The following is a 14,394-nucleotide window of genomic DNA, read 5'->3' on the forward strand; positions in this document are numbered from 1 at the left end:
TTCATTGCTAAATAAAATAAGCACAATTTGTTAAATATTGAAGATTTAAAAGTACAAATGTTGTAAATTTTCTAGAGTTTTATCCTTAATTTAGTAGACTAATGAAACAATTGTTTTCTTCTCCAACATAAATGAATTAAAAAAATGTGTTTATTTTTAAAATGCTAATATTAGTTTATGAAATGCAATGGTCTTCATTCAAAACAAATTCACACAGGTTTTCTTGAAAATCGCTCTTTATTTAGAGCGGAGGTTTTATGCGGCCATCTTAAATGCACGCAATTAATCTGAAAGTGTCCCAGGAATCCAGTAAAAAAAACCACTTGCACCACAAAAACCATCTAGGATTCATTTTACCCCAATTCCACAATAAAAGCATTTTTGGGCCTTTTCAACTGTTTGGTCAGATTTAAAAAAAAATCTAAAAAAAAATAATAATAAAGATCAGACAATTTTGCATAGGAATGACGATTTGCACTTGATAGTTTGACACATGATTTTTTGAAAAATGTGGTGTATGCGGAAATCGACGAAAATGACCACCCTAACATGGCGTAGGTCACCCGAATGACCAAACAAAAAAATACAATACCGATCGGACATTTTTTTTTTCTAATCATGCTGGTTTCGTGGGGAATTGCTGTATATATGAAGGAATTGGGATTAATTTGGAAATCTGTGTACTAATTGTTATGTTATGCCCGGGAAGACGGTAATAACAAAATTCATGCCATTTCAATAACAAATACTGTTAAAATAACAAAAAATGTTATGGAATATTCTTGCAAAATCCATTTTTGCATAAGAGTTTAATAACAGTTTATGTTATCATAACCAAATTTGTTATTGGTCTGATATTGGTTGAAAGTCAAAACAACTTGGGAATAACATTTTTTGTTATGGAAGAATAACTCCAACCGTTATTGGGATGATCGGATTAGTTGTTAAAATAACAAAAAAGAATAACATAGATTTGTTCGAAGAATAACTAAAAATTTTATTAGTCTGTTATTACAATAACAATCCAATAACAAAAAAATCATAACGACGAATAACAAATCTTGTTATAAATAACATAAAATGTTATTGACCTAGTATTTTCAAATAACAAAAAATGTTATTCCCACGTTATTTCCGTCTGCTCGGGTGTGCCTTTTTTAACCGCAAAAATAAAAAAAAGCAAAAATGTGGCTTCAACGATGCTTAAAAGGAGAAATTTATTTTTTTTTATTTGAATATCAACCAGTGAGGTAGGTACCCAAGTAACCGCGAAGCACTAAATAGCAGCATTAAATCAGCATTATATTGGCATTTAATACCAGCAAATAATGCTCAAAACATTTAATCAGCACTTTTCCCTTGAGAAATATTTCAAGTGGCGCACAGTGATGCCGATTTAATGCTTCGCCGAAAGCTCGAACAAAAACAAACTGCTTTATCGACGTCAAGGCTGGGGGAAAAAAAGAACAGCTGCTCCACTCACACACTTGGTGCCTCCTTTGTTTTTTTTTTTTCTCCTGTTGCGTTTCATGTGTGAGTGTGACACTTTGATGTTATTCTTACATTTTTCTCGTCGATCTCCAGGATGCGCGCCAGCCAACTGATGTATTCGGAATTGAGTGTTTGTTTTGAAAGTTTAAATCGATGTGGTTGATGCATCGAACATTAATTAAGACTTTCTTTCTGCTGTATGGAGTTTCCGTTGTGATTTCGTTGGACGGAAATTATCGATTATCACTCAGCAAATTGCGGCCAGCCAGTCAAGTGCAGTACAATTAATTACGGGTTAAAAGGGACAAGCACTGGCTAACGGCTAACGGGAACTGCTTTTCCGAGGAGTGCTTGGTCCACGGTTGGCAAAATTTCACAAAGTGTATCAGACTTCCGGAAAGCAGCTTTTTGCTTGTGAGAAAAGTCATTCAATTTACCAGAGAACTTTTGATAATGTCCTTTGTGCTATGGGAATATGTTTTGAAAAATTTGACTTAATTACAGGCTGCGTTTTTGTACAAAAAAAAAACAAAAAAAAAAACACTTCAATCAGCGGGAATTGAACCCAGTTCACGCAAAAATGAAACTGATGCACACTGGGGGAACTGCGCCTTAGCCCGCACGCTTACTAGAACGGTATGACGGGAGAAGGATTAAAGTCAATAAGAGCGTGCCTGGTTGAAATGTTTCCCGTATCGATGGGTTACTTTGTTGATAAACATCAAATGCTTTGAAGCACATTTTCAAGGTCGTAAATGGTGATTTAATGCCAGTTGTAATGCTGCAAAGTTTTGGTACTTTGAAGCATTCGCAAAGCTTATTTACTACTTCAAAACATTCCAGTGCTGATTTAGTACTGAATTAATACTTCAATTTAGTGCTTGTGGGGACTTGGGTACTCCTCGATATTGGCTTCTGAAAAGTGCTAAAAAGTGCAAAAATACCTCACGGCAAGAAAAAGATGCGGTCCTCACCTGCAGGATCGGTAGATTTGAAGAAGCTAAAGTATGCCGATGTGCTACCTGCAAAGCCAGGCAGTTTGAGCAAGGACGCTCAAAATTCGTCTGGAAACCAGTTCGCTACCCCTCCTGTGGACGTGAGCGAGAAGGAAGAATTTGAACGACGGGAATAGTTGCCATCCATTTTTGTGAATACATCGTCATCGGATTCGGTGCGAAAGTGGCTGACCGGGTTTATCAAATCTGGTGCTTTACGAGCTTCCATTCGCTTGTGTGCTGATGGACTCAAAATTCTGCTACCTATCAGAAAGGATTACAACTACGTTCGGGATTTCCTGAACAACACAAAGATTGAATACTACAGCCATGACGATCCAGGTAAACGCCCCATGAAACAGGTCCTCCGAGGCATGTACGACATGGATGTGAGTGTGCTGAAAGAAGAGCTCAAGACTCGACTCGACGAGACACAACAAGGACATCAAGTATCGTGATCAACTGTACCTGGTTCATCTCGAGAGAGGATCGACAACGCCGTCTGAGCTGAAAGCAGTTCGGGCAATTTTCAACATCATCGTGACTTGGGAACGTTATCGTCCAGTGCACCGTGACGTGACACAGTGTTCGAACTGTTTGCAGTTTGGACATGGTGGAAGGAACTGTTTCATCAAGAGTCGTTGTGCAACCTGCGGAGGTGAGCACAAAACTCAAGCTTGCGTAACAATCAACGAGAACTTCAATTGTGGCGGCGACCATTCGACCAAGAATCGAAGTTGCCCAAAACGAGCTGAGTTTGTAAAAATTCGGCATCAAGCGACGACGAGGCACCAACCAAATCGTCGCAAAACACCACCAGCATTCACGGACGTGGATTTTCCAGCTTTGGCGTCACCAGGAGCGGGATCTGTTCGAGTGGTTCCAAATCTGCAGTCATTGCCGTTGAATCAGCGGCAAAAAGTTGCAGAGAATACAACACCTCCTGGCTTCAGTCAGCAACCGAGGGAAAACCAACCAGCATCAACGGATGAAGGCAGTAGTGACCTGTTTTCACCACAAGAACTTCTGAACATTTTCATCGAGATGACAACAACACTGCGTAGTTGCAAAACTCGTGCGGAACAAGTAAGAACGCTTGGAGGATTAATCTTAAAATACAGTTCGTAGTTTACTCGTTCTAATGATTTTGAATAGTTCAATGAATTTAGTTTTTTATTCTAGTTTTAAGTAAGGATTAGTTAATAATAAAACGAAAAATACAACAAAGATGAAAAACATTAAGCCATACCACTTAGCATGTCGTCGCCGTCGTGCTAACTTGTCGTACGTGCATTTTGGGCCAAATTGAGTTAAGAACGCCATTTTGTGCAGCTCACAATGCCTCATCTTTTGACCTTCACAGATCCCCAAAATTCGATATCAATCCTGAGATATTCAATGAAAACCAAAAAGGCTCCGAAAATGTTTGTCACTTTTCATATGAAAGTAGTTTCAATCTTGTCGTGCTATCTTGTCACTCCCTGAAAATTGATGTAAGTGCGACAACTGGCCAAAGGAATTTCAGGTCAGAACGCGTTTGACGCACGTATAAGTTAGACTACCGTAAACATTTGTAATTATAACTCGGGACTCCAGCAACCAACTTCAACCAAACTTGGGACAATGCACAGAATGGTCAGCCAAACAAAACGTATTTATTATTGTTTACATTGCGTGCTTTCGTTTTTGTTTATTCAAGGTCAAACATTAAAACGCGTTTTTCTCGGAACGTCGAAATGGCGGGTGCGACAAAATAGCACGATGACGTCGATGTGAGCAACTCTCTACGAAATCGGCCGATTTCGACCATTTTTATTTTTTGTAATTTTTGATATGGCTCAAACTTTGTGGGGGCCTTTCCTATGACCAAATAAGCTATTTTGTGTCATTGGTTCACCCATACAAGTCTCCATACAATTTTGGCTGCTGTCCATACAAAAATGGTACGTAAATATTTAAACAGCTGTAACTTTTGAGTGAATTTTCTGATCAATTTGAATTAAAAAATAATTTTTTTTCATAACAACTGAATTTCCCAAAATACATATTTTTTTATTTTCAAGATTTTTTGATATGTTTTAGGGGACAAAAACCCGCAATTTTTGAGGCATAGAGAAAACATGGTCAAAAAATTTGCCGCCAAGTTATGAATTTTTTAAAAAAATGTGATTTTTTGAAAAAAATCGAAATTTCATAAAAAAAAATTACATCATTTTTTTAATGTAAAATTGAATTTCCAGTCGAAAAGTACTCTAAAGATTTTTTGATAAAAGGCTCTGTTTTCAAGATATAGCCAAAGAAAGTTTGATTTTAGCGAAATATTTGCAGTTTTTCGATTTTTAAAAATAGTGACCATAAGTGACAATTTCTGAAAATATTTTTATTTTGAAAAGTTCAGAAAATTTGCTATAAAATTGTCTAAGAGACATTGAAGATTGGACCTCTGGTTGATGAGATACAGCGGCTTAACACTGGAACGCCCAACGCATGTCCAACTTACACGGACGCCCAAGCCTCCCAAAAAAGGTGGAACGGTAACTTCAACTCGCTGGTTCTCGGGAATTACTCAACCAATTGGGACGATTCTTGTTTCCAGTGATTTGTAAGAATGTCTAGATGATCCTAAAATTTTGCAGAACTTGATTTGAACAAATCTGTAATTTCTGCGAACAAAAACATCGTTCCATCTTTTTTTAAACGAGTGCCTCCGCGGAATTTACGGCGAATTTTTTTTAACACGCAAAAAAAAAAGTTGGAACGATGTCTTTAATGTTTCTTAGAAAATTTTATAGCAAATTTTCTGAACTTTTAAAAAAAAAAACTATTAATAGAGATGGTCACTCATGGTCGCTATTTTTAAAAATCGAAAAACTGCAAATATTTCGCTAAAATCAAACTTTCGGTGGCTATATCTTGAAAACAGAGCCCTTTATCAAAAAATCTGTTATGTACTTTTCGACTGGAAATTCAATTTTACATTGAAAAATAAAAATTTGTTTTTGCATGATATTTAATCTTTTCCAAAAACCACTATTTTTTCAAAAATTCATAACTAGGCGGCAAATTTTTTGACCATGTTTCTCTAGGCCTCAAAAGTTGCGAGTTTTTGTCCCCTAAAACATATCAAAAAATCTCGAAAATAAAAAAAATTTTTTTTGGGAATTTCAGTTGTTATGAAAAAAAAAATGATTTTAAAATCGCCAATTATTTTTTCGGTGTACCAATTATTTCTCAATACTCCTCAACAATACCTTCAACTTTGCCGACGACACCAAATTGATCAGAAAATTCACTCAAAAGTTACAGCTGTTTGAATATCTACGTACCATTTTTGTATGGACAGCAGCCAAAATTGTATGGAGACTTGTATGGGTGAACCAATGACACAAAATAGCTTATTTGGTCACAGGGAAGGCCCCCACAAAGTTTAAGTCAAATTAAAAAATACAAATAAAATCCATTTCCGGTTTTGGTGGAGTGTTGCTCATGTCAAAGATTGTTTTTTTTTCACCTTAATTCGGATCTTTCGGATAATTTTTTTTTATTCCGGAATATGCTGTATTTTAATGTTGCCTTTTATTTCAAGCATCTTGTTATGTAAATTTCAAATAACTTGATTACGATTTATTCTAAAAACACAGTTCATCAGGAAAAGAACACACATGTTTTGTTCTCTGAAATCACAAAAGGAATTCTAAAGGCGGGTTAAGAATCAGTGAGAAAAGTCAATTGAGATCACAAATCTTTTTGGCAAATGTTCGCAAAAAGGAAATTTGTCTTTTATGAATTTATTCAAATTATGGGAGCAGAAAAGCAGAGGTCTCAGTAATTCAACGTAATTAGAAGTTATTTTTCAACTCATGCAGCTTTCCTTTCATCACTCAAAAGCTCCCGTGGGGCACCTAGCGTCTAAGTTTTCCACCTCCAGGTGCATCCTTCCTTCCTGCAGTTTACAATGGATCGAGAGGAAAATATTTCTGCTTGTAGTCGAAAGAATGATGAAATTTTTTCATTTATCCCTCGAGGGCACCACCACTTATCCGGAATGCACGATGCGGTGAGTGGGAGTGGATGGAAGCGCAAGTTGAGCGGATTGTCTTTGCACACAACTCGAGCTGAAGCTGGTGGGTGGGTGGTGGATGGTGCTGGCAGCACGAACGAGCATTTCCGTTTGATTTGCGATCAATCGAAAGAGCGCAAGCATGGCCGGGAATAGCTGATGAGGGCTGGGTGGAGGTTTGCACTTTGGCTAGGGGAGAGGGTTGTGATTTTGGATCAGGTTAATTTTAATGGTTTCTTTTAGAGTCGCAATTCTAAGGCTTTTGGCATGGTCTCATTAATTCATTACATTTAATAGTACAATGTGAGTTTCCAGTAGAAACGTGTGCTCTTATTAAATGGGAGCAAACAGTGTTGTTTGCTGTAGAAATTTACTGTAAATCGAACAGTGATCCTTTAAGGTCGTAGATGGTGTCCTCCACTTTTGGGGCAATGATTGTCAATGATGGTACTGAAATAGTAAATTGAAATGAAAAAATAATCACGATATGTTAAATGCTTCCACAAACAACACAAAGAAATTTTTTTGATTTATACATTTTGAATCAAGATTTGAATATTTTCTAAAACAAACATGACCGCCAAATGGTCGATCGGGAATGATACCTTTAAGAGCCTTAAAGATGTGGGAAGTACTAAAAGAAAGCATTTGACGATGTTGGATTTTAGGATTGAAAACGATTATCGAGCAATAAGAAGAAAAATAAAAAATGTCCCAGATTATCTTCATGAAGGGTATTTTACCTGAGTTAAGTGACCATTAGGGTGCCCAGAAAAAATAACCCCCTGCTCCACAAGCGGAAAACGGTTTTTTGGGTTATTTTAAGCATCTGTGTAAATTTTGAGCGAAATTGGATGAGATTAACCCATTGATACCCGAGCCTAAAGTTGGTGAAAAAATGTCATAAAAAATGACTTTTTAAAATCGCTTATTGCTTTTCAGGATCGAGTTTTACAGTTTTGGTATGTTCTACAAAGTTGTACAGCATTAAATTTTCAATAAGAATCTCACTTTTGGAAACATTTGAATGGAAGTAGCGGAACGTGTAGACCAAACCGTAAAAAACTTGGGTTTTCCATACATTTTTCGATTTTTCCCGCACAAAATTCACCTCCGAGTATCAATGGGTAAATGATGACCGATTTTGCTCATATTTGGCCCAGACTCCTAAAATAGGTCAAGAAACAATATTCAGCTTGTGGAGCGAAGTTTTGAAAAAAAAATCCCATATTGTGGGCACCCTAGTGACCATATTTCTACACAATTGAACTTGCAAACCATATAAATTGATATTGTTAATAATTTCCCCTTTTTGGACTTTATTCAATTTTCAGTAAGACACTGGGGTGGAGGTAAATTTTCTTTAAAATTTTGATTGTTGTAAAAATATGTTATAATGAATTGAAATCAAAAAGTGCCCATTTTTAAACAAAAATCTTGAAGCAAACTTGAAGTGTAGCGCCATCGCCAAATTAAATTAAAAACTAGTTCAAATCCATTTCAAACTAATCCAACAGGTTGAAGGGTGTGCATGTTCTATTGCCCGCTCTAAGTGCCTTGGAGCCATATTTAATAATTAAATTCGCTCCAAAACTTTTACCCATTTCAGCTCCCAAAAAGCTGGGGATAAAACTTTTTAATGTCATTCAATGCAATTCAACTGGTTCTCTCCTTTTCACTTCGTTTTTTTTACCAGACCTGAACCCAAGTGACATTCAATTATCGCCTCCTCTTCTCTTTTATTTTTGCCTGCCTGGAGAGGGCTGTCCGAGCAACAATGGTCGTCGTCGTCGGGCGCTTCCTGTCTCGGGGTGTCCAATTAGCGAAACTGCAGCGCCAGGGAATTGTCAGAAATTGCACCGGGAGAGCTTTCATGTTGGATGGCTTTGTCACGAGTTGCCCTTAGCCCTTGTAATTGAAGTTAAAATTTAAAACAAGAGGCAAGGTGATATTTTTGTTTGGATATTAAAAGAATGCTTTCTGTGATTAGAAAATAATTGTTCAATAAATAAATTTGATAGCTTCGCTTCTTTAATGATCAACTCCAAATTGGTATCAAATCGCACGTCCCTTGAAATTGTGTTGAACAAAAGTGAAACTTTGGCGGAAAATTCGCTCCACTTTTCAGAAAGGCCACTTTTTTTAGTTTCCTTGCACTGCCATGTTTTCCCACTGCACATGCAACGATTCAACGAGAGACTAGATATTTTGTGCCAAGAAACCCGCAACGCCACAACCATAAATAACTTGTCTTAAGCAAAAGGACGACACGCCGAGATTGGTTGCGTTCGAGGCTAAACGCAACACGGCAGGGAGTGAGCAAGTTAGCATACGAAAAGTGGTTTTTTTCTTACTTTAAATTATTATTCTGATGGAAATCTATCTTGTGATATGAATAAAGGTTAAAAAAAACAAAGTATGCAAGAAAACAACAGAAAAACGATAAAATTTTCTCTAAGAATCTATGGCCGATTTCATGCTCAAATTTTTAAGGGCCTTTCTTATGACCATATAAACAATTGGTTCACCCATAAAAGGCTTCATACATTTACAAAAATGATACGTAAATATCCGAAATCTGTACCGTAAAACGGGGTGACTTTAATAGGTTTTTCCACAAAATGAATAGTATGTACAATTAAAATACGTCCGGTTTAGAATCATACTGATCGTGGTAGAGAAGTGTTCAAAGTGCCTCGAAAAGAACTTTTCATAAATTTTTTGAAAGTTTTAAAAGTTAGTTAACTAAAGTTAAGAAAAAGTTGATGTTGGTCATTTTTGAAACTTCTCAAAGTGTCATGGTTTTCTCAATGAACAAGATTTTGATTCGGAATACGGAATGGATTTCCGAACTCTTTGGACAATTTTCAACTAGGAGATGGTTAAATAAGTTTGAAAATAATATAATATTTGTTTTTGAAACACAATTATATAGGCAATTTCAGTTGAACAAACTTTATGTAAAATGTGATTTGTGCTTTGAATTCAGTATAAAATGCAACATAAATGGATAATTTTATAAACAAAACGAGTTTGAAAAATTTTCAGGCAAAATTCCGACTTTTTAACTATTTTACCAAAAATTTATATGTATTTTGTTAAAAAGCTTATAAACTGAGTTAACTAAATAAAAACATTGATTTTTTTCAAAGAACTATCGCAGCTACTTCAGTGATGGTACATTTAACGTACAAATAAAGTTTGAACATCTTATATATGATTCTAACAAGAAATACTATGACTATCAAAGTCACTCCGGAATTTAAACTAAGAATTTTTAACGTTACTATTTTTTTTAACGTTATTGAAGAAACTTTTTTTCAAAAATAGTGCATGGACTTTGTGTTGCCTACCCCCCCAGTTCATGTTTTAAAAATAATAATCTTGAGAAAAACCTTACCTGTTGGAAAATATTCCAAAAACAAATTGAAATTCTATCAAAGTCACCCCGGTTTTCGGTATCTTTTGAAGGAATTCTCTGATCGATTTGGTTTCTTTGGCAAAGTCGTAGGTATTGATGATTTATTTTAAAAAAAATGATGATTTTCTCAATGAACATGATTTCGAATCGGAAAACGGAATGCATTTTCGGATTCTTTGGACAATTTTCCACTAGGAGAAGGTTAAATAAGTTTGTAAATAATAAATAATGTGTGTTTTTGAAACACAATTTAAAAAAAATCAAATTTATAGGCAATTTCAGTTGAACAAATTTCATGTAAAATGTGAAAACTTGTGATTCGTGCATTGAATTCAGTATAAAATGCAATATAAATCAATAATTTTATAAACAAAACTAGTTTTAACAAATTTCAGGCAAAATTCCGACTTTTTAACAGTTTTACCTAATTTTTTTAATGTATTTTGTTAATAAGCATATAAACTTAGTTGACTTAATATAAACATTGATTTTTTTCCTAAAAACTTTATCAACTACTTTAGTGCTGATATATTTAACGTACAAATAAAATTTGAACATCTTAAATATGATTTTAACAAGAAAAACTATGACTATCAAAGTCACCCCGGAATTTAAACTAAGAATTTTTAACGTAACTATTTTTCTAAACACTATTGAAAAAACTTTTTTTCCAAAATAGTGCATGGACTTTGTGTGGCCTACCCCAGTACATGTTTAAAAAATAATAATCTTGAGAATAACCTTACCTGTTGGAAAATATTCCAAAATCAAATTGAAATCCTATCAAAGTCACCCCGGTTTACGGTACCTAAACAAACCATCCACATTAACGACCCCCGGGTCTTTTGTGGTCTCTATTGCAAGTTTCTGCTCGAACCTAGGAGTCCGAAGGCTTGAATGGGGAGAGCACCCAAACCTCTTTTTACTCCAAGGAACCTTCTACCCCAGTGTTTGAACTGACGACCTTTGGATTGCGAGTCCAACCACCGCCAGCGATTCCACCGGAGTAGGCTTGGTTTGGTGTGTTGTTTGTACTTATGGCATGGAGCAGACAATTACAAATTACCATCACGAATTATTGCGATTTTACGAAAAAAAAGTTATTTAGTTAAATCAAAAAATGGTGGAATATTGACTAAAACTTGGGTGCAATGTTTATTATTATAAAATTCAAACTTATGTTTGCAATATTATGTCTAACTAATAAGGGCATTCTCAAAAAATTAATTAAAATGTATAAAACAGAACCGGTCTGTTTCATTTGAATTATTTTCAATGGGAGAATTTGTTTTGATTCCAACTGGATTTCTATCCGTTTTCTCAATAGCATAACATCTAGTCAAGCTTTAAAAATCCCTACAAAAAGAAGCTCAGAAAATGCAAAAAAAAAAGTTCCCACGGTCCTGACCAGTTCCAACGCAGAGGAAAAATGCGGAAAACTCAGCGGTACACAAAAAAATACGAGGAAAAGTTTGCCCCGATTTTCCCCTTGACCCGAACCCCTCCCGACCCCTTCGCAGCCAGATCATCTTTAAACCATTTCAACTTCCATCAGCTGGGTCTCCAGCACGTGGCCCGACCTCGGTTTGGCCCGGTCTGATCATTTTACGGATAATTTGAATAAATTTACGTTTTTATCGTTTGCGCTTTCGCCTCCACCCCCGGAAGGATGCCCCAATGTTTGCAATGCTGGAACTGGAGTTCTGGCCAATCTGAGGAAAAAGAGAGCACTTTTTTTTGTTGCTTATTTCCTACCTAATGTAGTGTGTGTTGATTCAGTGCCGCGGTGGGGAAGTTTATGATGCATCAGCGGTTTGAGAAAGTTTGTTTTGAATTTCGGGAATTGAATGGAACTTTTTGCCCTTTCTGATCCAATTTGTTCGATTTTACCAGTGAGCAATTTTCTGACACTTTGAAAAACGATAATTTTTCATAGCTTTTAACGTGGCTTTAGAGTTGTGGCACAAGCTGGTAAAAAATCATTTGGCAGAGTTGCCAATTATTCGAAAAAATCAGATTTTTTTAACAATGACAAGTAGGCATTTTCATTTCTGAGTAAGTCCAGCTTTAAATAAAAAAAAAAGCACTGCATTCCAAAGCGCTTCCCTTCCCTCTACAAACCCAAAAATGTTCAAATCCCACTCACCTAGTGACCTAGCTGCTGGGCTGATGCCGGTTTGCGGGCAACCATTACCGTTGTCCCACGTACCCCAAGGTTAAACCTCAGACCAGCTTGTTTCCGGCCGAGAAATTGCCTTGAGCTTTGCTTTTCTTGCCGTTTTCTCTGCTTTTCTTTTTTCCCTCCACCTCCCAGGTTAGTTGCACTGATTTTTATATTTATTGCGACTTGTCAGTGAACACATGTCATGCCCGGTGGTCGGAAGCTGCAAGCTCTGTAACAATCTTGCACAGAAACACCCCCGCCAAACCTCAAATGAACACACGCTCAGTGACACAGACAGAGCCACAAACGGTGCTTCAACATGGTACATTTCCTCCGACATTCACGAGGACCCTCCAAGGAGCAGGGGCGAGGGCAACATTGTACTGTTTATACCTATGTGGTAGCTGCTACCCGTGCAAGTTGGTCAGGCTGGGTCCAGAAGGGTGAAGAGAGACAGTTTTAGTTGCCTACATATGATAATTGATAAATTAAACCAATTAAAACAAAAACAAAAACAAAAACAAAAACAAAAACAAAAACAAAAACAAAAACAAAAACAAAAACAAAAACAAAAACAAAAACAAAAACAAAAACAAAAACAAAAACAAAAACAAAAACAAAAACAAAAACAAAAACAAAAACAAAAACAAAAAAACAAAAACAAAAACAAAAACAAAAACAAAAACAAAAACAAAAACAAAAACAAAAACAAAAACAAAAACAAAAACAAAAACAAAAACAAAAACAAAAACAAAAACAAAAACAAAAACAAAAACAAAAACAAAAACAAAAACAAAAACAAAAACAAAAACAAAAACAAAAACAAAAACAAAAACAAAAACAAAAACAAAAACAAAAACAAAACAAAAACAAAAACAAAAACAAAAACAAAAACAAAAACAAAAACAAAAACAAAAACAAAAACAAAAACAAAAACAAAAACAAAAACAAAAACAAAAACAAAAACAAAAACAAAAACAAAAACAAAAACAAAAACAAAAACAAAAACAAAAACAAAAACAAAAACAAAAACAAAAACAAAACAAAAACAAAAACAAAAACAAAAACAAAAACAAAAACAAAAACAAAAACAAAAACAAAAACAAAAACAAAAACAAAAACAAAAACAAAAACAAAACAAAAACAAAAACAAAAACAAAAACAAAAACAAAAAACAAAAACAAAAACAAAAACAAAAACAAAAACAAAAACAAAAACAAAAACAAAAACAAAAACAAAAACAAAAACAAAAACAAAAACAAAAACAAAAACAAAAACAAAAACAAAAAACAAAACAAAAACAAAAACAAAAACAAAAACAAAAACAAAAACAAAAACAAAAACAAAAACAAAAACAAAAACAAAAACAAAAACAAAAACAAAAACAAAAACAAAAACAAAAACAAAACCAAAACAAAAACAAAAACAAAAACAAAAACAAAAACAAAAACAAAAACAAAAACAAAAACAAAAACAAAAACAAAAACAAAAACAAAAACAAAAACAAAACAAAAACAAAAACAAAAACAAAAACAAAAACAAAAACAAAAACAAAAACAAAAACAAAAACAAAAACAAAAACAAAAACAAAAACAAAAACAAAACAAAAACAAAAACAAAAACAAAAACAAAAACAAAAACAAAAACAAACACACAAACAAAAACAAAAACAAAAACAAAAACAAAAACAAAAACAAAAACAAAAACAAAAACAAAAACAAAAAACAAAAACAAAAACAAAAACAAAAACAAAAACAAAAACAAAAACAAAAACAAAAACAAAAACAAAAACAAAAACAAAAACAAAAACAAAAACAAAAACAAAAACAAAAACAAAAACAAAAACAAAAACAAAAACAAAAACAAAAACAAAAACAAAAACAAAAACAAAAACAAAAACAAAAACAAAAACAAAAACAAAAACAAAAAAAAAAAAAAAAACAAAAACAAAAACAAAAACAAAAACAAAAACAAAAACAAAAACAAAAACAAAAACAAAAACAAAAACAAAAACAAAAACAAAAACAAAAACAAAAACAAAAACAAAAACAAAAACAAAAACAAAAACAAAAACAAAAACAAAACAAAAACAAAAACAAAAACAAAAACAAAAACAAAAACAAAAACAAAAACAAAAACAAAAACAAAAACAAAAACAAAAACAAAAACAAAAACAAAAACAAAAACAAAAACAAAAACAAAAACAAAAACAAAAACAAAAACAAAAACAAAAACAAAAACAAAAACCAAAAACAAAAACAAA

This window comes from Culex pipiens, chromosome 3 (genome assembly GCF_016801865.2).
Source record: "Culex pipiens pallens isolate TS chromosome 3, TS_CPP_V2, whole genome shotgun sequence".
NCBI lineage: Eukaryota > Metazoa > Arthropoda > Insecta > Diptera > Culicidae > Culex > Culex pipiens.